At 45.5% G+C, this 25,781-nt stretch overlaps 1 long non-coding RNA gene across 3 annotated transcripts in view; it reads left to right on the plus strand.

Moving 5' to 3' along the window:
- Positions 1 to 25,781, plus strand: part of LOC138488242 (uncharacterized) — a 499,519-nt gene that overhangs the window by 281,906 nt on the left and 191,832 nt on the right. For all 3 annotated transcript variants that reach the window (XR_011274620.1, XR_011274618.1, XR_011274619.1), the window contains exon 2: positions 25,588 to 25,755. This is a non-coding gene — a long non-coding RNA (uncharacterized lncRNA). The remainder of the gene's footprint in view (positions 1 to 25,587; positions 25,756 to 25,781) is intronic.

Below are 25,781 nucleotides of genomic sequence, written 5' to 3' on the forward strand. Positions count from 1 at the left end.
ATATCAGGGGGTTTTCATTACAGTGCAGCCTAATAAATCTGGCTCATTGAGACATTTGAAAGGGAAGGCAAATAATTTGGCAATCCAAATGAGACACTTTGATAATAGATATGGTAAGTTTTCTGTACTACCTGTTAGGACATTTAATGAGGCTAAAATAATACCGGTATTCATCTCTGGCCTTGAGATTTACCATATCCTATTCGACCATGATTTTACTGTCTTAGAAGGCCTCTTTTGAAAATACACCCAGTCGCTCCCTTTATCAATGCCTCTAGTGGCAAGCAGATTAGATTTTGGATTGATCTCATTTAATGCGTGAATACTGTGGAAGAGAGTGTTACTCTATAAAAAAACTTGAAAATCCTCCACCAAGGTCTATATTGGCCAATTTATTTCGGCTGTATATGATACCACCAATTGGCATATTATGAACTGTAAAATGTTGCTGGTTAAACATGGTTTCAATTACAAGAAAGTTATATAGAATCCAGTGGCATATAAGAAAATGTTGTGGCGATCTGATTGGTGTCATACATGCGAATCGAACTCAAAATACTAAAGATTCCCAGATTATTTAATGATATATAAGAGGGTGGGCATTTGTGCCTTTTATTTAAACCAATTTCCATCAAGAACATTTTGTTCCACCCTGTTGTTGTTTAGATTAAACCATTTTACCAACTAAAGATAACTGCTTCCTTTGGAAGAAAGATTCTTGTGGGGATACTATTTGTAGTCTATCAGAGGAAGAAACCTTAAAGCATGTTGTTCTTTGATGCCCAAGTCGGCGTGAAAAGAAAATGCAGTTTTCGCCTCCCATATTCATAATCTTCGTACTAAACCCTGGGAAACCCTATGCATATACTTGGAGAATCTGACGTCATGGAAGCTACGGAAGGATCTATATCAATTCCTATTGGCTATAGAGTTGACTGCTTGTTAAAGAAGGGAACTAATTAACTGATCTCTTTTCCCTATTTTTATTTTAACAACACTGATATATATATTTATTTTGTTATTGTTGATGGTTTTGATAATATTTTTTGGAAGTGAATATCGTTGCCTTTTTATTATCTTTTAGGAATTGATGAAATTATATGAAATGTTCAATAATTGTAATGCTTAATAATTTGCAAGAATTGATGGAATTGTATGCATCTGAATGTGTGCAAGATTTTATTTTGAAAACTAACTGCACCATAATCATTTAAAAAAAATATGCACATGTGTGTAATTTTGCCTAACATTTTGGTGCTGGACTGCCCTTGTGGGTGGGATCAGACTGATATGCAAATGGGTAATTCGCCTCCGTGAAGGGTTCAGTGAGCTAAAATGTAGTTGTAGACCTTTGCTTACATGAAACAATTTTGCTCTTGTTAGAGGGGCTCCCACACCTTTGTACATTTTGTAAAACATGGGGTTTTACCCTAAGTTTCTATGGGCAATCCAGACAACACTTGAGACAAACCCATAATATCTGATTGGGGAATGAGATAGATCAGAGATAGTATTTATGTGAAAAACATGAAGCAATGCATTGGTTTCCACTGAATGCAACACACACTTCATTACACGATTAGGAACACTACCTCGAGGGTCTACGCGCAAGCGCGGTACCCGTAATGTAGTGTTTTCCCCAACACGCATGCACGGTAGAGATTTACATCCTCAGCACACATATGAACTTTAGAATATCTATTTTTTTTGTCACCAATAACATTAAAATTAAATAAAGAAAATGTCAGTGATTGCTTATAAGCGTAGGGACTGAGGGGAGGCCCTCTGGAGAATAGAATGGTGAGAAAACACGAGATAGAAGCATAAGCGCATGCGTGGAAAAGATCAGTGTTTTATAAACGCCACCAGTGACGGCGGCAGCTCCTTTTGAGCAGCCAGCGCATCGGCACAGCACGTAGAGTAAGAGGTAAGAACCGAATGAGGGTGATGGAAATAGATCTTTTGAGGATAAGTAGAATACAATGACATGAGGTCCTAAACTCAAGCTTTTTAACCAACAGGGAAGCGTGTTGCTTAAGAGGAAACATAACAGAGTGGGAATACACTCTGGATGATTAAAGGCGACCAGCAGTGTTAATAGCCCTGATGATGGATGGATGTCCGAAATGCATTGGCTGATATTATGTCACACTGACGAGTTAGGAATAAATAACGATATTTGAAAAACTACACAAGGAACTGTGAACTTATGATCTAAAAGCTAATTTAATATATGAAAGCGAACTAATTGATTTGAATATTGTTTGGAACCCTGGAAAGGGTCTTGCGATTGAGCTCATCCAGGAACGGAAGCTGCTCGTTCCTACTTTTTTGGATTATGCTAAAACCTTGTGCCTAGGCTAAAGGGTGAGCTCCCATACAAAGTGTGAGAAATAACTGAATTGGTGAACTACCTAAAAGACTTAGCGGTGCCCACCCTACCCCACAATCCAGACATGGGCCACTAGCTCACTGTGTCTTAGAGAGGCTCAGCGTCACCGCTCTGATGAGGCCCAGCAAGACTGAAACACACATCTGGGTGGATGATTGCGCTCTGGTTCAGTAGAAAATGTCCTAGCATTTTGGTGCTGCACTCCCCTTTTGGATGGGACCAGACAAATATGCAAATCGTTTGTTTCTTTTGTGAAGGGTTCAGGGAACGAAAACGTGGTTGTAGACCTTCCTGAGTGGAATAAATCCCATAGAATAGGTTAGATGAACCATGGTTGTCCTCAGTAGAGGGACTCCCACATCGTTGTATATTTGCGTAAATTGGAGTTTTGATTTCGATAGACTGGATGCTCACAGCAGTGATGTTTGCTGCTCAGACTGAGAGGTTTCCTGCTGTTGGGGTGCATCTCCAGCAGCTGTTTCCGCCTCCTGTGTGTATATATTTATATAATTTGCATATATGTTGTATAGCCTGATTTTTGTTTGCAGCGAGCTGCGTAAAAGCTCTACTTTCTCATTGCCAGTCCATGCATAACTCGCTCTCATTCAGCATCAGACATGGCAGCACAAAACCGACATTCGTATGTATCTCGTGAATGCAAAGACACTGCTTGGGAGATGAATTGTAAAGGGCCATGTCTGAAGTTGAACAAGAATAGCAGCAGTGACACCAATGTAAAACTTTGTTATTCTAAGTCTCTGTTCGCGGAATTATAGATGTAAAAGGTCTTTATCCTTAAAAATGTAATATCCACAGATTTTGGTAATTACTTGATTATGGGGGCACTGGCGTAGTGGGGTCCCCCGCAGCCCAGGGGCCCTGTTTCACCAAGCCTGGAGGGGGGGGGCCCTGGCCCAGTCCTCACCCATCAGGGTAAATGCTGCGCTGGGTCACGCAGTACAAGATGGATGCACGCAGTAGGGGTTGGGGCTGACCGTGACATGTGGCATGTGTCACATGCCACGTTCAGCTCAAAACCCTTCTCATCTGACTTCCTCGTGGCTCATATACAGGAACCAGGAAGCTCTCCCAGCTTCCTGGATCCTATTTGTGAGCAGCACAGAGGAGCCAAGGGTGCTCTGGAGTGAAAGACCAAAGGTGAAAAAACAGATAAGAAGGCTTTTTAAAAATGTGATCTGTATTTTTCATGTGTGAAGTGTGTGTACGATGTATGTATGTTACTTGCTAAAGTAGCCAGGAGATGTTCATGCCGAGCACCCTTTCTTAGTTACATTCCTCTTCCCTGTGTATTAAAACACACTGCAAAGTTCTCACCACCCCCGCACCTCCACACCGACCCCCTTCTCACGAATATAGACTTCAGAGTTCAAAATGTGCCATTGCCTGTTATTTATGTTCATCCTGCACGCCTTTAAACATGTTTGCCAAAATCATCCTTCCTGAAGAAATATCGATCCTAAAACATTGCTCTTAGTGATAATAATTACAGTGGTTATTTTTTTTCTCTAGTTGGACCACAATTGCAGAATGTGCTCTTCACAGCGATGCACAAACCTAATCCAACTTAATGAGAGTAATTCAAGATAGGTTTATCTTAGCTGCCAAGTGCCTGCGCTACACACTTTGAAATCAGTGCGGGACTTTATAAACGCAGACACTGGCTCACTCAGTCAGTGTTCCTCAAAAGATGCACACGTAAAGCGGCACCCCTCGGCCCCCGCATGTACCCGCGCGGGAGCCAGGGAGAGAAGTGGACTGGGGTGCCAGCATCTCTTGGTCCCGGGACTATCGAACATTCTTCGTCAGCAGCATGGTGTGAGGTGCTAAGAGCATGCCAAGGGAGTAAACATGTGGCACTCGCTTCCTCAAGAACAAATGAGAGGGCGCCACAAAACCTCAGATTTATCTTACACTCCCTTTCCACAGCAAGGCTATCATCGGTAATATATTTTATGCAGACAGCTAAATTTAAGGTTTACCTACCGCAGTTAAATCATGCAGTTGGGTAATTTGCCAATGCCAAACAACCTCATCAATTTATATATAGTAAAATAAACGTGTATTGCAATTACCACCTGTTGAGATTTTCATAAGGGATTTAACTTCTCTACTGTACGTTCAACACTTATAACAAGCTAAAAAGAGAAAACGGTCTGCTGTGTTAGGGATGAAGCATTTTGTGTGGAGTAGTTCATGGTTATTGATCAGGTCTATGCCAGTACTGCTAGCTCACTGACTGCCGACAGAGCTTCAGAATCTCTGCCACAAACATGACTTTGGTGATACTGGATCCCTCTGCCACCTGCCACAGTCGAGGGATCAACAGGTAACTCATTTCAAGGCTTCAGTTTAACTTATTTGGATACAGCAGAAAAGTCACCAGATTGTGCCTGAGCCCATGTGGCAGAAGGCGGTTAGGAATACGTCATTTCACCAACATGCCAAGGGTAGCGGAAGTGACATCACATGACTTTTGACCTCCGATGACATCACCGGAAGTGATTTATTCTGAACCCGCAACCAAGTGACATCAAGGGAATTGATGGCACACGACCTTCGGATGCTTCTAACACCCGTGTTTTCAGGTGCTTTCATTTCAGACAGATATAAGAACCGAGGCACAGGGGCAGCCGAGATTTGTCCACGATCACACATTTGGGGATTATCATTTTCCAGATTCGACGTGGAACCTATAGTACCTGTAACAGGGTAACCAAAATCTCTAACGCAGGCTACAGCTAGTGTATGAAACATCTATAGATCAATGAACACAGAAGTACTCGTCATCTGTGACATTAATGTGTTAAGCCAAAAAAGCACTGACCCGGGGAGGCGTGCACTGTCTGTTTACCCAGGAGTAAAATGCTGCACAAGCATAACCTGAAAATTAAATCATTGATCAGGATTTAGTGTCAACAAAATTCCCTGGTTATAAATGCATCTATGAGTCAGCTACCACTACGATAGAAGAAACCTAATCTGCGGGTGTAAGCTGAGACCATCTGTCTCTGTGAATTTATCTTTAAGTTATGCGACAAGCAACCACAAGCCAGACCCGAACATAACACCTTAATGTCCTAGGGTTTGATGCTTTACTCTTCTTCAATCTTTTTTAACGGGGTGAGGTGTGGGGAGAGGGCCTGCGCATCCCTCAAGAGTGAGGCTCAATACATCTACGATTTTCAGAGTTCTGTGTGTGAGGTGTGTTATTCAATGACTCGCCACACTCCAGGACCAGCCTGTGAATGAAGCTTCCACAAAGCCCTTTCCAAGAAGGAGTTTGAGGGAGGAGGGGTGGATCACTCCATGGCTCTCTCACTTCTGAGACTCTACGTCCAGCACTTATTTTCTTAAACAGTGTTGCACCAGCGCAGGGTCCTGGTCAAGTTTGCGTCCCCTCTAAACCATTCACATCAATCTTGAATGCATTCAAGGTGAGCAGAGCCCAATCTGTGGCATAGCACAACATTTGGGGCCCACCCTTAAGCTCCTTAACAAAGCCTAGGACACACCACACCCCGGGCCGGCTCATACCACCACGGGTGCGCAATGTCCATGATGATTATGCCGCTGCAGGGGCGTGCACTACTCCAAGTCAAGGAAGTAAATATGTTTTTTAATCAAAGCTTAAATGTGTCACCCTGCACTGAATGAAGGTGGGGGGGTACCTGGTCCCAAAATATACCAGCCACCACTGGTGGCTGGTGAGTTGTTTTATTGGAGGGTGTAAATATTTGCCACAAACATGTGACTGCCATCGAGCATAGCGAGGGGGCCCGAACTAATGAAAAGGGTTTGGGGGTGTCAAGGAGATCCTTCCCCCTCCAATGAGAGAATGTTTTGAATAATGGGTTAAATTGGTGCATTACACAGCACACTTTCAGTGAAAATGTAGGTAGCAGGCCAGACAGTTTGCAAGCAGTTTTGTAGGGTGTAGCGTAACTCATGGCAAAAAATTACAATAGATGCAAGTCACCAAAAGTGCACAAGCGCATTTCGAATGAATTGTCATGTCAGTCCCTTCAATATATTCCAGTATAAAAAACATTTTCATGCTGGATGTGATCATACATTTCCATGCTGACTCACCAACATATGCTAGTATTCCCATGTAAGAACCTAGCCATTATCGCGTTGAGATGTTTTTTTATGTTATCATTACTGGCACTAGGCACAAAGCTGGCTTTGCCAACATATGCCAGTACTTCTATGCAAGAAAATACTCATGTTGGTTTGGCCATTAAAAGTGACATGTCACAATAAGAAAACATGTCCAAGCTGGTTCCATTGTAAGCCAGTCTGGACCCCTAAGAACACTTGTCATCCTTGCTTCATCATAGATGCTCAGTTAAGAAAAAATCCATGCTGCAGTAAGAAATATGCAGGTTGCTGCACCAAAACATCAGTCTAGCGAGGTAATACTACTTAGCATGCTTGCTTTATCAAAGATGACAAGTAATACATGTCATGCCACAGTAAGCAACAGCTAGACTGGCAGTACCAAAATGCCAGTCTAGCCAGGTAATGGCACACATGAAGTTGGCTTTGTCTGAAAATACCAGTAAAACATGCTAAGTCAATAAAGAATGTGTCAAAAATTCTCTTGTGAACCCCAGTCTCTAAGGGGATTACACACATACACACAGGCATCCGCTTTCACCCACCCATTCATCTCCTTTCACATTCATTCACACTGCATTCACCACACAGACATGCACACACTCAGTCAATCACCCATATACCTTCTCTCACATACACTTATACTGGCACCCACCCAGATCATTTACACACACACACACTCACACACATTCCTACTCACTCATCCCCCATTCACTCACCCATAAACCTCTCACGTCCACTTGCACTGCATTCTCCACAAAGGGCGACACCCACCCAATCTGAACATTCAAACACACACTATCACATTCCCACTCATTTACCCACCACTCAATGACCCCCACACCTTCTCTTACATCCACTCTCACTGCATTCTCTACACAGGAACACACCCACCCACCTACACAGAACATTCAAACACACACTACCACATTCATATTCATTCACCCATCAGTCACTCACTCATAATACAGCTTCTCCTACATCCACTTTGAAAAAAATGAACTTGATGTATAAGCACCTTACAAATGCACAATAAATACCTAAATAATCCACTCTCACTGCATTATCTACACAGGTTCACATCTACCCACCCAGAACATTCAAACACACACACTATCACATTTCATATCATTCACCCACCACACACTGACCTCTAGTACATACATACATCTGACACGCACGTCACACATGCAAAATACACATCACATTAACACAAAGCCTTTTTACCTGTATTTCCAGTTTCGTTCTGTGACTCCAGGCCACCCTTGGCTTCTCCGTGCTGCTCACAAACAGGAAACGGGAAGCTGGGAGAGCTTCCTGGTTTCTGGTTCCTGAGGAAGCCAGAGGAGAAGAGGTTGGGGCTGAACATGGCATGTGACACGTGCCACATATCACGCTCAGCTCCTTTTCGCACTGCAAGACTTCTGCGCAGCGTTCACCCTGATGGGTGAAGACTTTGCTGGGGCACTCCCAGACCTGGTGTGGGTGGGACCAACAAACCACAGGGGGTTCGCTACTCCAGAAGGTTTTTTTGTTTGTTTTACAGGGGTAGGAAGAGAGATTGCAGAGGTTGCAAGGGGGAACACAGGGGTTGGAATTGTGTAAATTGATGTGTAAATGGATCAGCTCCTCTTTAAGAGGCATGACCCAGTCTTTCTGTCTCTCCCCTGAATAAGTCTGACTCCCTGGCAGCAGTCACGCAATGTTGCTGGGGTTTTGAGTGCCCCACACTTCTTTCTTGGCCCCTTCAAGAATGTATGTATGTATAGAATGTATTCAGCTGAAACCTAGCTGGGGGAGCTAGAATCTTTCTTGGCTGGAAAAAGCTTGTCATGATGTCCCATTGGTCTACCTGGAATTCTGAAGTACCACCACTTCTGATGCCTTGGGTCACCATGACAGGGGTTGTGTGTCAGACTCTTTGGATGCTGTAGGGCCCTGGTTTGGCATAGCTTCTTTCCCCCAATCGGTGGTCCTGCCACAGATTCACTGCTCTATGATCAGGCTCTAGCTCGAAGCTCTGGCTATCTTCCCTCTATCCTCCTTTACTCTTCCTTTCAGCCTTTCATCCTTCTTGACTTTCTTCTTCTATATCTCCTTTCTTTGTTCAGTTCCAGCTTCCTCTCTACAGAGCTCCTGGTCATTGTACCACACAGCTAGTTCCTTCCCTTCCCTTTTTCCACCACTCCTTCCTTTCTGTCTTCTCCAATCTCCCCTGAAATGGTTTCTCATTTTCTATTCCCCCCTCTCTCTCTCTCTTGATATCACCTCATCTGCTCTGTTCTCTTTCTTAGCCTCCTTTTTCTTCTCTCCCTTTTTTCCTTCATATATCCCTTGGCTCTTTTTGCCTCCTCCCTTCCTCCTCCTGTTTGCCATCTTCTCTCCACCTCCATTGGGCATACTCCCTCTTGCACCTATTTACGTTTCTCCTCCACTTCTGCTGTAACCGTTACACCTCTGCTATGTTTTTCCCCACCCCTGCTCTTCCCTCTTTTTCTCCTCATCTCAACTTCTTGGTTTCCCTCCTTCTTTCGGTCTTTTGTCCGCCTCTGTTCCTCTTTCTCCAAACTCCACTCTTTGTTTTGTCTCCCCACTCCTCATTCTGCCTCACATTTATTGCTCGCTCCTTCACTCTCCTGTCTCACACATCCTTGCTGTTCCACTGTCGTTCTATCTCACCACACCATCGTGATTTGAACGCACCACTGCATTCCTAACTCCCACACTCTGTCAGGACACATCCCCTTTTACTCTTTCTGGGCCTGGATTCTGTTAGTCGAGCAATTAATTATGTTCAGCTGAGTATGGGAGAGGGGAAATGCTATACTTGGCATATAGAACCATTGAACTTTCTATGTTGGATATGTGTTAAAAGATTCAGGATATTTCACTATGTATTTTGGATATGTGAATATCAATGAAACAACAGTATTGTAGCATCATACACATCTGTGTAGTAACACGACTGAACATTTGTAAAAGCTACTAATGACCTGCCTATTTAGGTGGTAAAGACGGGGAAACCTCTCTGGGGAAGGATTGCAAGGAGGTGGCTCTACTGATACTGAACTCTGGCCTGGATACAGCAGGCGGTATAGCTCATGCTATGGGCACAGGACCTTTCCTTCGCAGGCATTCCTTGATGATGACCACTGGCTTTGGCAAATTAATAGAAAAAATATAAGTTGCACACCTCCAACATTCCTTCTAAAGCAAGTTTTAGATGTTAATCTAATATTTATTTTACTTCTAGTGCATCTGGATAAGATCTGTTGGTAATGGCCCAAAATGTCACCCTCAAAATTCCCATGGCCGAAATTCTGATTTTTTTTTTTTTTTTTACACACCACATATATATGTGAGGGGGGTATGCGATATTATAGTAATGTGGGGGGCTGCAGGGGTCTCCCCTGCATACATGTGTGGTGTAAAGGGGGTTAAGATAAGTCACAATTTTCAGCCGTCGGAATTATGGGTGTCGAAGTGATCACATGGATCCGATCTGTTGGATGTGCAGGTCGAAATCCTTATCAAATCACAAGACAGCCACTTTTGGGATCGCAGGATGCACTCCCATGCGGCCAAACCCTTTCAAATTAGTTAAATTCAAATTCAATTATTCACCAGAAAATGTTTATTAAACTAAGTTTCAAATAACTTAATGATTATATATAGGTTATTATTCATAACAAAAAACAGTTTTTCTTTAAATAAAAAAATCACACAGTTCACTTTTAGATTCATTAACCAATAAACTTTTAAAATAACAAAAATCTTTTGTTCTAACTAATCACAGTCTATCTTTTTTTAATAATGCAGCTTCACGATGATTACATTTCTTCTGTGTAATTCCTGACATACCAAAGGTGTTAGCAAAAAACTTTTTCTTCTATCCACTGTTCATAATCTCGGCACGTTTCGGACAACCAGGTCTTCCTCAAGAAACTTTCAGAACTGTCTTACTAAAATGACCAATAACATAGGCCTTATTATATCCCTGTAAGTTTTGTAATGACACCAATAACCAATATAGTGGGAATTCACTGGCTTCAGTAGAGGTTTCTCTTCTCTTTACTTTCTCTTGTTCCCAGGATTTATACTGAAAAGATATTTACAAAAGAAGATTCCTCAAATAACCCTATGCCATAACCTGCTATCTTTTAGTTTCAATAATGTATACATTTGGTTTCTCACCCAGTTTCCCCAAAATCTTCAATTCACTTAAGTCTCCTATATCCATTGAACCATTTCTTCAGCTATTTTCACAAAATCTCAAATTAGGCAAATCCTGTCCAAACAATAAATCTCAACTAGTATCGTATTAGAATGTGTATCCATACCACCAATCTCACTCCAGATTCTCCATACCTCACTTACCTAGGTTAGAAAACTGTTCTCTTGTAGTAATTCATAGTGTTTAAGACTGCCCAGTCACAACCACTGTGTTCCCAACACGTTGCTTAAGAATTCAAGATTGCATCATGTCACGCAACGTTTCGTGATACGCAGCATGACATCATACATGCAGTCCCATGTATCATGGCCGCTCACAGTTATAATTCAATTTATATTCCATATTCATTCACAATTCTAATATTAATTAGCACCCAAGGATCCTGAAATTGGATTCCAAATGCTATTAAAGTAAATAACTTAGGATTGGTTATGTCTCATCTCATTTCAATGGTGTAGCAACATTCACTCCTATATTGTAGGTCATTCTCTTACGTCAACATGTACACCTAGTTAAATATAACAGGAAAGATTCCATTCAACATTGAGCCACTTAGGTTGCAGGGCTTCTATGTTTTTGATCCAAAAGAACTCCCTCTTTTCTAGTAGTAGTTGTAAATTACCTCTTCTTGGTAACCTCACTTATTCCAAAATAACAAAATCTACTTGTGTAACAGAATGTTTCTTTTGAATAAAATATAGTGCCCCCGGGGACCTCTCATTACCTGTGTGTACATTGTATTTGTGCTCTGTTCAAAGTATCTTAGCTTTTTGCATGGTCAATCCAACATTAAAGATACCATACGGGCGTCAAATGCCCTAAATCCCGTTTTGTGCATCATGGGTAGCTGAATGGTTTAATGAAATCTGTTTACCAGTGTAAGGATAATTCGGTGGCAATGTTGACATTTGCCACATGGTGGTTTACCTTTCCTATTTCCAGTCTTCCTTCTTTGTTCAATTGGATCTCTCTTCTTTGGTCAATAGGATCTCTCTTCTTTGGTCAATAGGATCTGCTCGTACCAATAATTCCTAAGTGACTGACATTTCCTAAAGGCAAAAATGTGTTGTCTAATTTTAAACCTTCCCAATTTTTCATCACAATCTTCTTTATCAAGTGGCTCTGCATGGAATATGTCATTATATATACTCATTTCAGAGCTGATTTTATTTATTTCGATCCCAACAATTTTGTTCTCAATAGTTGATCAACTTTACACATTCTCATCAAAATATTGTTCTTACTATAGCCCTATAACCCCTTGTAACACATTTTTGTTTCAAGTCTCCACTTTGTAAGAATTTGCTTCGGGTCCTGAGATTATTCTTTTGTATGTCAAGAATTGTCTCTAAGGAATACCTACACGCACCCTTCAGCACCAAACGCCTTGGGAAATGTGTTTAACAAAAGCTACGCTAATATTTATAAAACTGCCGGCTCCTCCACATAGCACAACATGGATTTAGAGCAGGAACTGAATTAAATTTATTCCTGTGATGGGCAACCTAAAACACAATGCTTACACCAGTTCACCCAATGTGTTTTTCCTTCTGGACATTTCTGACACTGTTGACAACATCAGCCCAATATTCGAATATATAGACTAGCGTACATTGGAGTAAAAGGTACCCCTGCAAGTCAATATGCAAAGTACTGCAAAGATACATTTCTTACTGCTACTCTTTAACATCTACATGACCCCACTACTGAAACATATTAGCCCCTCAGGCTTCACATGTTTCAACTATACAGATGACTGCAAATTGTATACAACCTCACAAATGGCTCTACACCGGTCTTCGGCGCATGCCTTGCACACTTTTCTGGATGCATGCAAATAGTTATGCATCCCAACCACAACAGAACTCATGTTCTTTGACACAGCACCACTAAACCCTGCATTAGTCCCATGGCCAGATGAAATGTGAGGCTCCCCACAGCAACTGTCAAATACCTCGGAATCATGATGGATAGCAACCTCACACCAGAGACGTAGGGTAAAGCCATCATAAATAGCTGCTTCTCCCAGGTCTACACAATCCGGCACATCATGCTCTAACTGACGTTAATTCACAGGACAATGGCAGTTATCACACTTGTTCTTTCTATACTACACTAGACCAACAGCCTCCATGTTGGATCCAGAATATCTACTCAACAAACTAAAAAGAGACTAAGATGCAGCTGCTATCTGCTGCTGAGGATACAAAGATTCAACCACATCACCGGGCCCTCTGTATACTCCATGGGTTCCTGATCAAATAGAGGTTTTACTTCAGAACACTTTGCATAGCCCACCGCCCATCTTGTACAGGGGCCCTGAATCAATCACAAGGACATTTTCACTACTCCCCACCATCGAGAGTGCTTCAGTCCAGCAGAAATGCCTTAGTACAAGGGCCAACCTTCAACTAAAGATGACACAGAGGAAACTCTCGAACTCACTTCCACAAGACATTTGTACAGAAGACAACCACCTGAGCTTCTGAAAACCACAAAAATAGGCTATTCAACTAGCACCTGTATGATACCAGCACTGCAACCTCATCCAACCTACTTGCGACAACTTCAACCCAAAAGAAGCTTTCCCACAAATCATATGAACATACCAAGAACCCCACTATCTGATAATTGGCTCCTTGAGGTTAGGCTCCCCATTTCCTCAATGAAATCAAACGCTACCACAAACATCCAACAAACCACCCTTGTCATATCCCCGAATCGGGCACAATTATCTCACTCTTGGATGATACCCAATACTTTCTCTCTTCCCCACTACAAGGACCCCGCATTCTTTTACTCCTCCTTTCTCAAAACTGTTTCCCTTCTAAAATCTCTAACCAGATTACACTACATACTCAAAACCCCTACACAATGCCAACTCACACCTATCATTAATCACACCAACATTAATTGAGCTATGTGAAACCTCTCCTCTCTAGCTCTAGCACCCCTCCCCCACATCAGATGCTGTGATTTGACCAGATCATGGGCTCTCTTCTCTGGATAAACTCAGGGCCTACTTTTCATTTCCAGACACTTAGAACTAGAGTGGCACTCAGGATTTGGATATTTCTAGCCTCTACCTATTAGTGCCACAGGTTTCGCATCTGCCACTCCCTCTATCCCACAGCGAGGGCACCAAAAATGGCAGAAGGGTGCTATATGAGACAACTTTATATTACATTACATCCACCTCAATCCTGTTTGTGCCCCAAAAAATGAATCCCCTATTGTTATGCGCCTGGGGACGATGAAAATGGCAGCAGTGCGCGGTATGAATCCCAAATAACATAACCTAACATGACATTAAAAGTAATCCCTCTGCTGTTCCCTTTGTACTAAGATGCGAGTTGCTCTGATGGCCTCTTGAGCCTGGTTCACTCTAAAGAAAACCCTGTCAGAAAAGAAAGTCAGCTGAAGACCTGAGTAGTCTTTTGGTTTTGAGAGTCATTAGAACACACAAAAATCATATCTGTTAAAATGTGATAAGTGGGGGCAGGGGGCGCTGTTGCGCAACAAGATGGCCGCTTAGGTGAGGAGCTCCTCTCCGGCATGAATCCTGTGTGAAATTTTCCCCCGGTTCCAGGGTGCATCGAGCCTCAAAAATAGCTGGGCTGCTTCCCGCTACACTCTGGTTCCTGCAGGAGAAATTCCAACTGAAATCGGACACCCTAAGCCCTCGGCCGGGGGCAGGCCCTGAGCCTACGTAGCCGGGCCACCACACGGCTCCACGGAATCCTACGAGGGAGCCGCTGCTCCCAGACCCGCACGGGCCTCGCGGTGGGCGGAGCAGAACTGGAAGACTGCAGACGTGGAGCGCCGTGGAGCGTGTGCCCCGTAGTATCCGGCCTTGGTCCTGTATCGCGTGCGGGACGCCGCGCTGGATGTGCTTCCCCACTGTCTCCCAGACCCGGACCCACGTGCCCCGCGGCAGGGGCTGCCGGTGCCGACGCGGAGCCCGGGAAAGTCGGGAGAAGCGGGAGACACTACACCGTGCCTGCGCGTCACCGGCGGACCACAGTTCATCAGTCCTGCGAACCGAGCGGGATGGCCCCATAGCCGCGCAAAGGAGGACAGAGGGAGGAGTACGCCACAGAGTGCGGTAGACCGCTGGATGCGTGGTGGGGCCTGGGCACGGCTCGCACTACGCCTAAACGCTGGGGTCCTGAGAAAACGACCGATCCTGTTTCTCGTCAGCAGGTACACGCAGCGGCTTCGGGTGAGGCCCTTGGGCATGAGGGGGCCACGACAAGACCCTGGCAGTCCCCTCAGTGAGGAGGTCGCTACCCTGCCCGTGTCGTTGGGGGGGTTGCGTCGAGCTCAGAACAAGACTTATTTGGGACACTGATGTACTATGCTTGGGCAACACGCACAGAGAGCAGACCCCTTTGTGAAACAAATCACAACCTCCACCAGTATCGACGTGGGAAGACACAACCAAGTCGTCCCAATACCATCGGCACAACCCTGGCGTATCATGACACAGGCCGTGGTGGCTATAGTTAGCGCCCACTAATCTACTCTGGGCCCTCGCCCGATAAGCCCCGAACTTTGTGCTACTCTACTGCACTGTGCGTGTCTGCGCACCCCAGCTCTGAGGAATATCACTCTGTTTGGCCCACGTAATACAGCACTGAGGCACGGGTGGTGGGGCAGACACGCCGAGACCCTCACGCAAACCCTGCACTACTCAAGTCTCCTGCTGTAGCGCATTGGGACACGACCTCACCATCCTAACTGGCACAGGCTACTTTACTGTCTCCATAATGCCTAGCAAGAACGTGGGCAAGAACAAAAGAACTGGCCCCATGGATTCATTTACCAGCTCACAGTCGCCTCCCGAAAGCCCAGCCATACAACGTCCTTCCTCTCCCTTGCCATCGGAAGATTTGAAATTCGACCGCCTACTCACCACGGTACAGAGCGGGTTCTTGGCTATAAATGTCAAACTCGATGACATTGTCTCCACAATTGGTTCACTAAAGACCCGACTGGACAAAGAAAGTGCCAGAATCACAGAGGCTGAAGGCAGGATCGGTGCGAAAGAGGATTCGACCCGGCAAAACACCCAGGACATATCCCTCCTGAGAGGGGAAATGGATAAACTCCGCGGCAAATGCGATGATTTGGAATCTCGCTCCAGGCGAAACAACATCCGCATAGTTGGCCTTTCGGAGTCTTTCTGCAAGGGTCCAATGGAGCTCCGAATCGAAGATCTACTGAAATCCCTCCTCGGGGAAGAGGCCTTTTCACCTCAGTTCCTAGTTGAGGGCTCATCGTTCCCTCGCTCCACCGCACAGGCCCGGGGCTCCTCCCCGTACGGTTATAGCCAAACTACTGAACTACAGGGAAAGGACGCCGTCCTCAGGCTGGCAAGGGAGAAAGAACCCCTGAGAATCGGCAATGATCACATCCATATCTACCCGGATTTCTCCGCAGGGGTCCAAACTCAAAGACGATCCTACGAAACCATTAAACGCCAGCTGCGACTGCGACAGGTCCCCTACGCCCTTTTGTATCCGGCTAAACTTCGTATACAGCACGGCGGGAGAGCGCATTTCTTTGAATCCCCTGCAGCAGCCTTGACTTTGACCCGGTTGGGCACAAAGCACAAAGTTTCTCTTTTTTGTTGCTGGTTGTTCCCTGTTAAAATTGCACTCACTGGCTCACTCGCAGGCCTTCTTTGCAAGAATACCCACTTTCTTGAATGTCATCACGATGCACGAAAATGGCGCAAAACACTAGAACACCCAGGGGGCTACAACTGAAACTAATCACTTGGAACGTTCGGGGGTTAAATAATAGAGCGAAAGCCAGTAAGGTGGGGGCATACATTAATAGGCACCACCCACACATTGCGATGCTCCAAGAGACCCATACATTGAAATCTACACACGAGAGTATCCTTCGGCAATGGGGTAACAACAGACATTACACGGAATATTCCTCTCAGAACAGGGGGGGTCATCACACTGATACACCCGTCATTGGGGTCGCCACTGGAAAATGCAAGATAGACCCGCAGGGCATATATGTGGTGGTCTGGGGCACGTTGGCTGGCCTAAAACTCATATTGGTCAATACATATGGTCTGAACCTGGACGACCCAGAGTTCTATATACAGCTTCTCGCAGTGATAGGTTTGACGACAAATGTCTGGGTCCTTTGGAGAGGAGACCTCAACACTATTCTTGACACCACACTGGATAGGTCGTCCAGCAGGCCTAGGCATCTTACCAAAGCGGCGAACATTATTCGGCATGCCCAAGAGGAACTTAACCTTTCTGAAGCTTGGAGGGGGACCCACCCTACCGACAGAAAATACACGTTTTACTCCTCAGTCCATGACACCGAATCCAGAATAGATTACTGGCTCATCTCGTCCCCCCTGGTTAACTGTATCGAACGTTGCGAGATCCTCCCTCGTACGCTCTCGGACCATTCCCCAGTCACCCTGGACATACTGCTCCCCGAAATAAATCGCCCAGTACAACGATGGAAGATGTCCCCCAACATATTAAAAGACCCGAGTGTCGTTGAAGCTCTTCACACCGACATGGAAGAATTCTTCCAGCTGAACAAGGGCTCCGTAGACAGTTGGGCGACTATATGGGAGACGTTTAAGGTATGGGCACGGGGAAATCTGATCTCCAAAACGGCCAGCCTCCTTAAAGCTGTCAGAACCGAGTTGGGTAATACAGAATCACGCCTGCAAACACTCGAAACTGAGTACAGCATGACCCATGATAAGCGCATCCTGGCCGATATTAGTGCGCAACTCCAAACTTTCAAAGATCTGGCAACCAAAGAACAACAATATATAGCCATCCCCATCAGAGCACGCAGATACGGGAAGGGCAATAGAGCAGGTCACCATCTTGCCCGCATGCTCCGTAACGAACAAAACCATACTCCTATCATGAGCATCCTAACGGAGGGTGGAACCGTCGTTAATGGAGAAAACGAAATAAACCTCGAATTTTCACATTACTATACTGATCTATATGCCAATCATGACAGTTGTACACAAAATAATATACAGACATACCTGAGTAAGATTGACCTCCCTAAGTTGATCTTGGAGGACAACTGGACCCTCGAGCAACCCATAACAAGCGATGAAATAGCTGAGGCAATCAAATCGCTGTCGTCAGGTAAAACCCCAGGACTGGACGGTCTGAATGCTGAATTATACAAATCTTTCTCCACGATCCTCGCCCCGATACTAACTCTTGTATGGGAGGAGGCCATTGATGCAGGTTCACTCCCAGAATCAATGACAGACGCGGCTATTACAGTGCTTCTGAAACCTAGACGCCCAGCACACGAACACTCTTCATATCGCCCCCTGTCCTTGATTAATACCGATACCAAAATGTATGCAAAAGTGCTCGCCACCAGATTGCTCCCCAAAATGACCACCCTGATTCACCCTGACCAGTGTGGATTTATACCCACTAGATCCACGGCCCTAAACTTGCGCAGATTATTCTGCATACTGGCACAGATCAAAACCAGGGGCGCAAGCCGTAGCCATATCATTAGACGCAGAAAAAGCATTCGACTCAGTTTCATGGCTATATATGTTTGAGGTCCTCCACAAATTCGGATTCGGCCCCTATTTGATGCGATGCGTCAGGCTGTTGTACTCGTCACCCAAAGCCAGGGTGCTAACCAATCGAACTCTGTCTGACCAATTCACTTTACACAGAGGGACCAGACAGGGGTGCCCCTTTTCTCCCATACTTTTCGCTCTAACTATTGAACCGGTGGCGGCCACAGTCAGGGCCGAGCAAGAGCTGAGAGGCATATATATGTCAGGGGCATACCAAGCCATCTCATTATACGCTGACGATGCACTGTTATATGTTCGTGAACCAGGGAAGACCCTTCCCCCCATACTGGCCGTGATAAGCGACTTCACTTTACATTCAGGTTACAAGATCAACACGGCCAAGTCCGAAATCTTCCCATTGACTAGTGCCACCACTTGCCCCACAAACACGCATGGTCTTGCATGGGCTCCTGATTACATCAGATATTTAGGAATCCTAGTCTCTCGTGATAGCACCTCCCTGTATATAGACAACTACGAGGCCACTCTACAATCCATATACCCGAAACTTCAAATCTGGGCCAAACACCCCATATCTCTTGCTGGCCGTATAGCGGTACTCAAGATGACAGTACTCCCCAAGCTCCTTTATATCTTTTGTAGCGTCCCCATATGGCCGGGCAGACCCTTCTTCGATAACCTTCGATCCATGGCTACTACTTTCGTTTGGAACGGGGGGCAAGCAGAATTAGTTGGGCCAAGCTGGTTGAACCCTATGAAAAGGGAGGGTTTGCGGCCCCCGACTTCGAACTATACTATTATGTAGCACAGGCACACTATGCAAAATTTTGGCAAGACCCTTCGGATAAGGCACCACACATGCCTATCGAGCGACATTCAGTCCGCCCAACAGACCTGCGATCCATTATTTTTACGAAAAGGTATAGAGACGATTGCAAGTTTGACCCCACCTCATGTACAATCGCAGCATGGGCCGCAATCAGCAAACGACTCCAGATAGATAACCCCTATGATTCTCAGGCCCCCTCTGGAACTTCCCAGGCATCACACCCACGTACGACATTGGTATCCAGAAAAGTTGGCTCCCAGATTATGAGCTTACAATGAAAACCATGTTCCCAAATGATAAATTTGTGACCCCTGAGGACTTTGCAGAATCGGTTGGTGGAAACCAACTGATCACTGTTCGGTTCCACCACATGAAAGCGGCGTTCAAGAAACGCTGGCCTACATTTCCAGATGAACCCCCCGAACATGCATGTTATCAGTCATTGTATTCTCAGACGGGCACAGGGGTGTCCAAACTATATAATATAGTCCAGACACATACGGAAACTCTAAACACCATTAAGACATCGTGGGAAAAGGACATGGGTACTACTATTGAAATAGGGAAATGGACCAGATACTGTCTCCTATCTAAAAAGATCTCATTGAATGCAGGCCTGAGACTGATACAGTTCAAGATCCTGAATAAGCTACACTTCACCCCGGTAAAAATGGCGAAATTCTATGACACCTTATCTGGCAATTGCCCAAAATGCCACGCACCTGGCGCGAACTCCTTTCACATGTACTGGGCTTGCCCCCAAGTAGCGGAATTCTGGCGCATGGTGGCTAATATCCTAGAGGAGATCACACAAATCCCCGCAAACCTCAACCCCCCGAAATACCTGTTCGGGGACATTGGAAAGGTCCCGGAAAAAATCAGGAGACTGTTAAATGTCGCATGCGCAGTCGCAAAGAAATGTATCCTCCAGAAATGGAAGAGCACACCGGCTCCGACTGTGGACCAGTTCCTTTCAGCATTGGTATATGTGAATGAATGCGAAGAAAACTACATGGGAATGGTACCCTCTCCATGTAAACCGAAGGACATTTGGGCTCCATTTAGGACATATTTAACTGAAACCTCTTCCGACACAGAAAACTCTGACAATGATAGTGTGAATGAAGTGTAACACTACACTGTTATCCAGATGGTCTTCTGCCGCCTTTTATCTGCACTGTGTCTACATTTTACATAACTACAAACGCCTGATGTATAACATTAGTCCGAAAAGGATTGTGTGATTATGAAGTGCACAATATATTTGTATCATATAGTTTTACAAAGGTAGCGGGCGCCCCTCTCTCGCAAGAACAGACATGATAACCTGTTCAGTGGTTATTAACCACTTGAGAGTTCGCAGCCATTGCTTTTACTCACTGTGCCTTTCACAGATGAGAAATATCCATTTGCATATCAGTCTTTGTCCTGCCCAGGGGCAGTCCAGCACCGAAATACAATGGCAACTCCAATCTGAACGAGAGTACCACCAGCAACCCCATACACGTGTTTCACCCTTGTTGGGGATCATCAGTGAGGTGAAGCTGATGCCTCTCTAAGCACAGTGAGAGGGAGACCACGTCTGGTTGCCCCCAGGAGACCTAGGGTTACCAATCCCAGGTTCCTTAACAAATAGTTTTACAAAGGTAGCGGGCGCCCCTCTCTCGCAAGAACAGACATGATAACCTGTTCAGTGGTTATTAACCACTTGAGAGTTCGCAGCCACTGCTTTTACTCACTGTGCCTTTCACAGATGGGAAATATCCATTTGCATATCAGTCTTTGTCCTGCCCAGGGGCAGTCCAGCACCGAAATACAATGGCAACTCCAATCTGAACGAGAGTACCACCAGCAACCCCATACACGTGTTTCACCCTTGTTGGGGATCATCAGTGAGGTGAAGCTGATGCCTCTCTAAGCACAGTGAGAGGGAGACCACGTCTGGTTGCCCCCATGAGACCTAGGGTTACCAATCCCAGGTTCCTTAACAAATAGTTTTACAAAGGTAGCGGGCGCCCCTCTCTCGCAAGAACAGACATGATAACCTGTTCAGTGGTTATTAACCACTTGAGAGTTCGCAGCCACTGCTTTTACTCACTGTGCCTTTCACAGATGGGAAATATCCATTTGCATATCAGTCTTTGTCCTGCCCAGGGGCAGTCCAGCACCGAAATACAATGGCAACTCCAATCTGAACGAGAGTACCACCAGCAACCCCATACACGTGTTTCACCCTTGTTGGGGATCATCAGTGAGGTGAAGCTGATGCCTCTCTAAGCACAGTGAGAGGGAGACCACGTCTGGTTGCCCCCAGGAGACCTAGGGTTACCAATCCCAGGTTCCTTAACAAATAGTTTTACAAAGGTAGCGGGCGCCCCTCTCTCGCAAGAACAGACATGATAACCTGTTCAGTGGTTATTAACCACTTGAGAGTTCGCAGCCACTGCTTTTACTCACTGTGCCTTTCACAGATGGGAAATATCCATTTGCATATCAGTCTTTGTCCTGCCCTGGGGCAGTCCAGCACCGAAATACAATGGCAACTCCAATCTGAACGAGAGTACCACCAGCAACCCCATACACGTGTTTCACCCTTGTTGGGGATCATCAGTGAGGTGAAGCTGATGCCTCTCTAAGCACAGTGAGAGGGAGACCACGTCTGGTTGCCCCCAGGAGACCTAGGGTTACCAATCCCAGGTTCCTTAACAAATAGTTTTACAAAGGTAGCGGGCGCCCCTCTCTCGCAAGAACAGACATGATAACCTGTTCAGTGGTTATTAACCACTTGAGAGTTCGCAGCCACTGCTTTTACTCACTGTGCCTTTCACAGATGGGAAATATCCATTTGCATATCAGTCTTTGTCCTGCCCAGGGGCAGTCCAGCACCGAAATACAATGGCAACTCCAATCTGAACGAGAGTACCACCAGCAACCCCATACACGTGTTTCACCCTTGTTGGGGATCATCAGTGAGGTGAAGCTGATGCCTCTCTAAGCACAGTGAGAGGGAGACCACGTCTGGTTGCCCCCAGGAGACCTAGGGTTACCAATCCCAGGTTCCTTAACAAATAGTTTTACAAAGGTAGCGGGCGCCCCTCTCTCGCAAGAACAGACATGATAACCTGTTCAGTGGTTATTAACCACTTGAGAGTTCGCAGCCACTGCTTTTACTCACTGTGCCTTTCACAGATGGGAAATATCCATTTGCATATCAGTCTTTGTCCTGCCCAGGGGCAGTCCAGCACCGAAATACAATGGCAACTCCAATCTGAACGAGAGTACCACCAGCAACCCCATACACGTGTTTCACCCTTGTTGGGGATCATCAGTGAGGTGAAGCTGATGCCTCTCTAAGCACAGTGAGAGGGAGACCACGTCTGGTTGCCCCCAGGAGACCTAGGGTTACCAATCCCAGGTTCCTTAACAAATAGTTTTACAAAGGTAGCGGGCGCCCCTCTCTCGCAAGAACAGACATGATAACCTGTTCAGTGGTTATTAACCACTTGAGAGTTCGCAGCCACTGCTTTTACTCACTGTGCCTTTCACAGATGGGAAATATCCATTTGCATATCAGTCTTTGTCCTGCCCAGGGGCAGTCCAGCACCGAAATACAATGGCAACTCCAATCTGAACGAGAGTACCACCAGCAACCCCATACACGTGTTTCACCCTTGTTGGGGATCATCAGTGAGGTGAAGCTGATGCCTCTCTAAGCACAGTGAGAGGGAGACCACGTCTGGTTGCCCCCAGGAGACCTAGGGTTACCAATCCCAGGTTCCTTAACAAATAGTTTTACAAAGGTAGCGGGCGCCCCTCTCTCGCAAGAACAGACATGATAACCTGTTCAGTGGTTATTAACCACTTGAGAGTTCGCAGCCACTGCTTTTACTCACTGTGCCTTTCACAGATGGGAAATATCCATTTGCATATCAGTCTTTGTCCTGCCCAGGGGCAGTCCAGCACCGAAATACAATGGCAACTCCAATCTGAACGAGAGTACCACCAGCAACCCCATACACGTGTTTCACCCTTGTTGGGGATCATCAGTGAGGTGAAGCTGATGCCTCTCTAAGCACAGTGAGAGGGAGACCACGTCTGGTTGCCCCCAGGAGACCTAGGGTTACCAATCCCAGGTTCCTTAACAAATAGTTTTACAAAGGTAGCGGGCGCCCCTCTCTCGCAAGAACAGACATGATAACCTGTTCAGTGGTTATTAACCACTTGAGAGTTCGCAGCCACTGCTTTTACTCACTGTGCCTTTCACAGATGGGAAATATCCATTTGCATATCAGTCTTTGTCCTGCCCAGGGGCAGTCCAGCACCGAAATACAATGGCAACTCCAATCTGAACGAGAGTACCACCAGCAACCCCATACACGTGTTTCACCCTTGTTGGGGATCATCAGTGAGGTGAAGCTGATGCCTCTCTAAGCACAGTGAGAGGGAGACCACGTCTGGTTGCCCCCAGGAGACCTAGGGTTACCAATCCCAGGTTCCTTAACAAATAGTTTTACAAAGGTAGCGGGCGCCCCTCTCTCGCAAGAACAGACATGATAACCTGTTCAGTGGTTATTAACCACTTGAGAGTTCGCAGCCACTGCTTTTACTCACTGTGCCTTTCACAGATGGGAAATATCCATTTGCATATCAGTCTTTGTCCTGCCCAGGGGCAGGACAAAACTATATATTTGTATCATGTTTATGAGGATTACTGCGAGTGTACTGTGACATGCAACCAAAAATAAAGTTTAAAAAAAAAAAAATGTGATAAGTGGAATGGTCGAAGTGTGCGGGCGCGGTTGGGAGCGGTGCTCCTCTACTTTAAAAGCTGTACTGTTAATATACTTTTAATTTAAAAAGAAACCGTGCCAGAATGGTTTTGTTTTAAAATAAACAGTGTAGGCTAGGGTGGCCAACTCTTTAATAGTATTTCGCGGGTCACTTGCCCACAAGGCGGCGATGACGTCACAACGTCATTCACATTTGGGCCACCCCTTTTTAATTTACATTTTTCTAATGGCGCTTAATTGAAATGCAAATGTTTTGTCCTTGGGAGGTGATGGTCAAGTTTTTTAAATTCAAAGATGACCATCAAGACCCCAGGAACAAAGCATTAGCATTTCAATTAAGGCAGGTGTCGAGCGTTGCAGCTCTGTAGAGCCGCGGGGAAAGCAAGCAGCAGGCGACAGCGCCGTGCTATGTAGATTGCCACTCCAGTTTGCAGAGTGGCTGTGCTGGAGGCAGGTTGTCCTGACGAAAGTCGGGACAACCTGCGTCCCGCACAGCCACTCTGCAAACGGCGGGACGGAGTCCCTAATTGCGGGACAATCCCGCAAAAGCGGGACAGTTGGCCACCCTAGTGTAGGCAGAAGTTGAAACTTGCACTGAACATTCCCTTAAACATCACGTGTGTTTGTTTGGGGGGTTGGATTGCGCATGGGCTGGGAGAGGGGGTTGGTGATGGAGTTTGTGGTGAGCGGGGGCAGGCCAGCAGGGAAAATAGTTCCACTACTTCTTTTCTTACACTTCGACCACTAGTTAAGTGTGGTTAAGCTTTCGGACTCATATCAAGTTAACTGGCTTTCCCTTGGTAAGAAGTGTATAGCAATCAAGAGGGAATGTTAGACTTCACACTTCACTACACTTTTGGAAGAATTAACAAGCCTTCCTTCAAGAATCCAAACCAAATCCTGCAGCTAAAAATCAAAAAGTTTGAAATATATCACCTCCTCGTCCCACCCTTCGTCCTGGGTGGCGAAACATAGGTTTGGCTATGCTTGCAGCCCTCATTTGAGACTCCTCCCACCAGTCTCCAAAGGGAACCACGGTGGTCCTTCATAAACTATCTTCAGCACTATGGCAGTCAATTTAAAAATGCATTGGTCTCATTGCTCACACCATGGCAGAGAGTCCTCCAGCTCTGTTGTGATGACGCAAGCACAAACAGTGGGGCTGACTTCCCTTTGCAGCCTGCATAGATCATAACCTTGTGGGTAGGTCCTTCAGTTCAGGTAACTCTCGACTGACAGGCTCACCAGCGCAAATATATTATCATGTGCATCAAGATAAATTAAGACTGTTATGCCAAAGTGCGACTAGCATATTCCCACACTCTTAAACATTGGCAAACCCAGCAAACCCAGTAGGTCATACTTTGCTTTTATAAAGAAAAGCTTTTTTGTTGTTGTCAGGAATGTGTTTTGCTTTTACATAATATTTATTTGAAAATAATATTAATGGTAGGTGGAGTCGGTGCCCACCAAAGGAGGAACACACCATGTTTCTTGATATTAGCTTTGCTAAGAGACATAATATTCTATTTTAGTACAGTAATGATGTTATTTTGGAAGAGTCAAGTAGCTGCTTCATTTGACTGTTGTGGTTGATATTTCTCTTTCTTCCTTTGGTTTAAGGTGGCTATGACCGCAGCGTAACCTTGCTGGAGGTGTGCGGCAGCTGGCCGGAGAGTTTTGGGCTGCGTCATATCTCGTCCATCGACAGTACAGAAGATGGCCTCCGTGAGCGGCTGGCCGAGGCGATGTCGGAGTCACCTGGGAGAGACATTGTAGGATCAGGAACAGGTACGAACAAAATAACACGCATTTTC

Source organism: Ambystoma mexicanum, chromosome 9, assembly GCF_040938575.1.
Source record: "Ambystoma mexicanum isolate Mex_15411 chromosome 9, UKY_AmexF1_1, whole genome shotgun sequence".
Lineage (NCBI taxonomy): Eukaryota > Metazoa > Chordata > Amphibia > Caudata > Ambystomatidae > Ambystoma > Ambystoma mexicanum.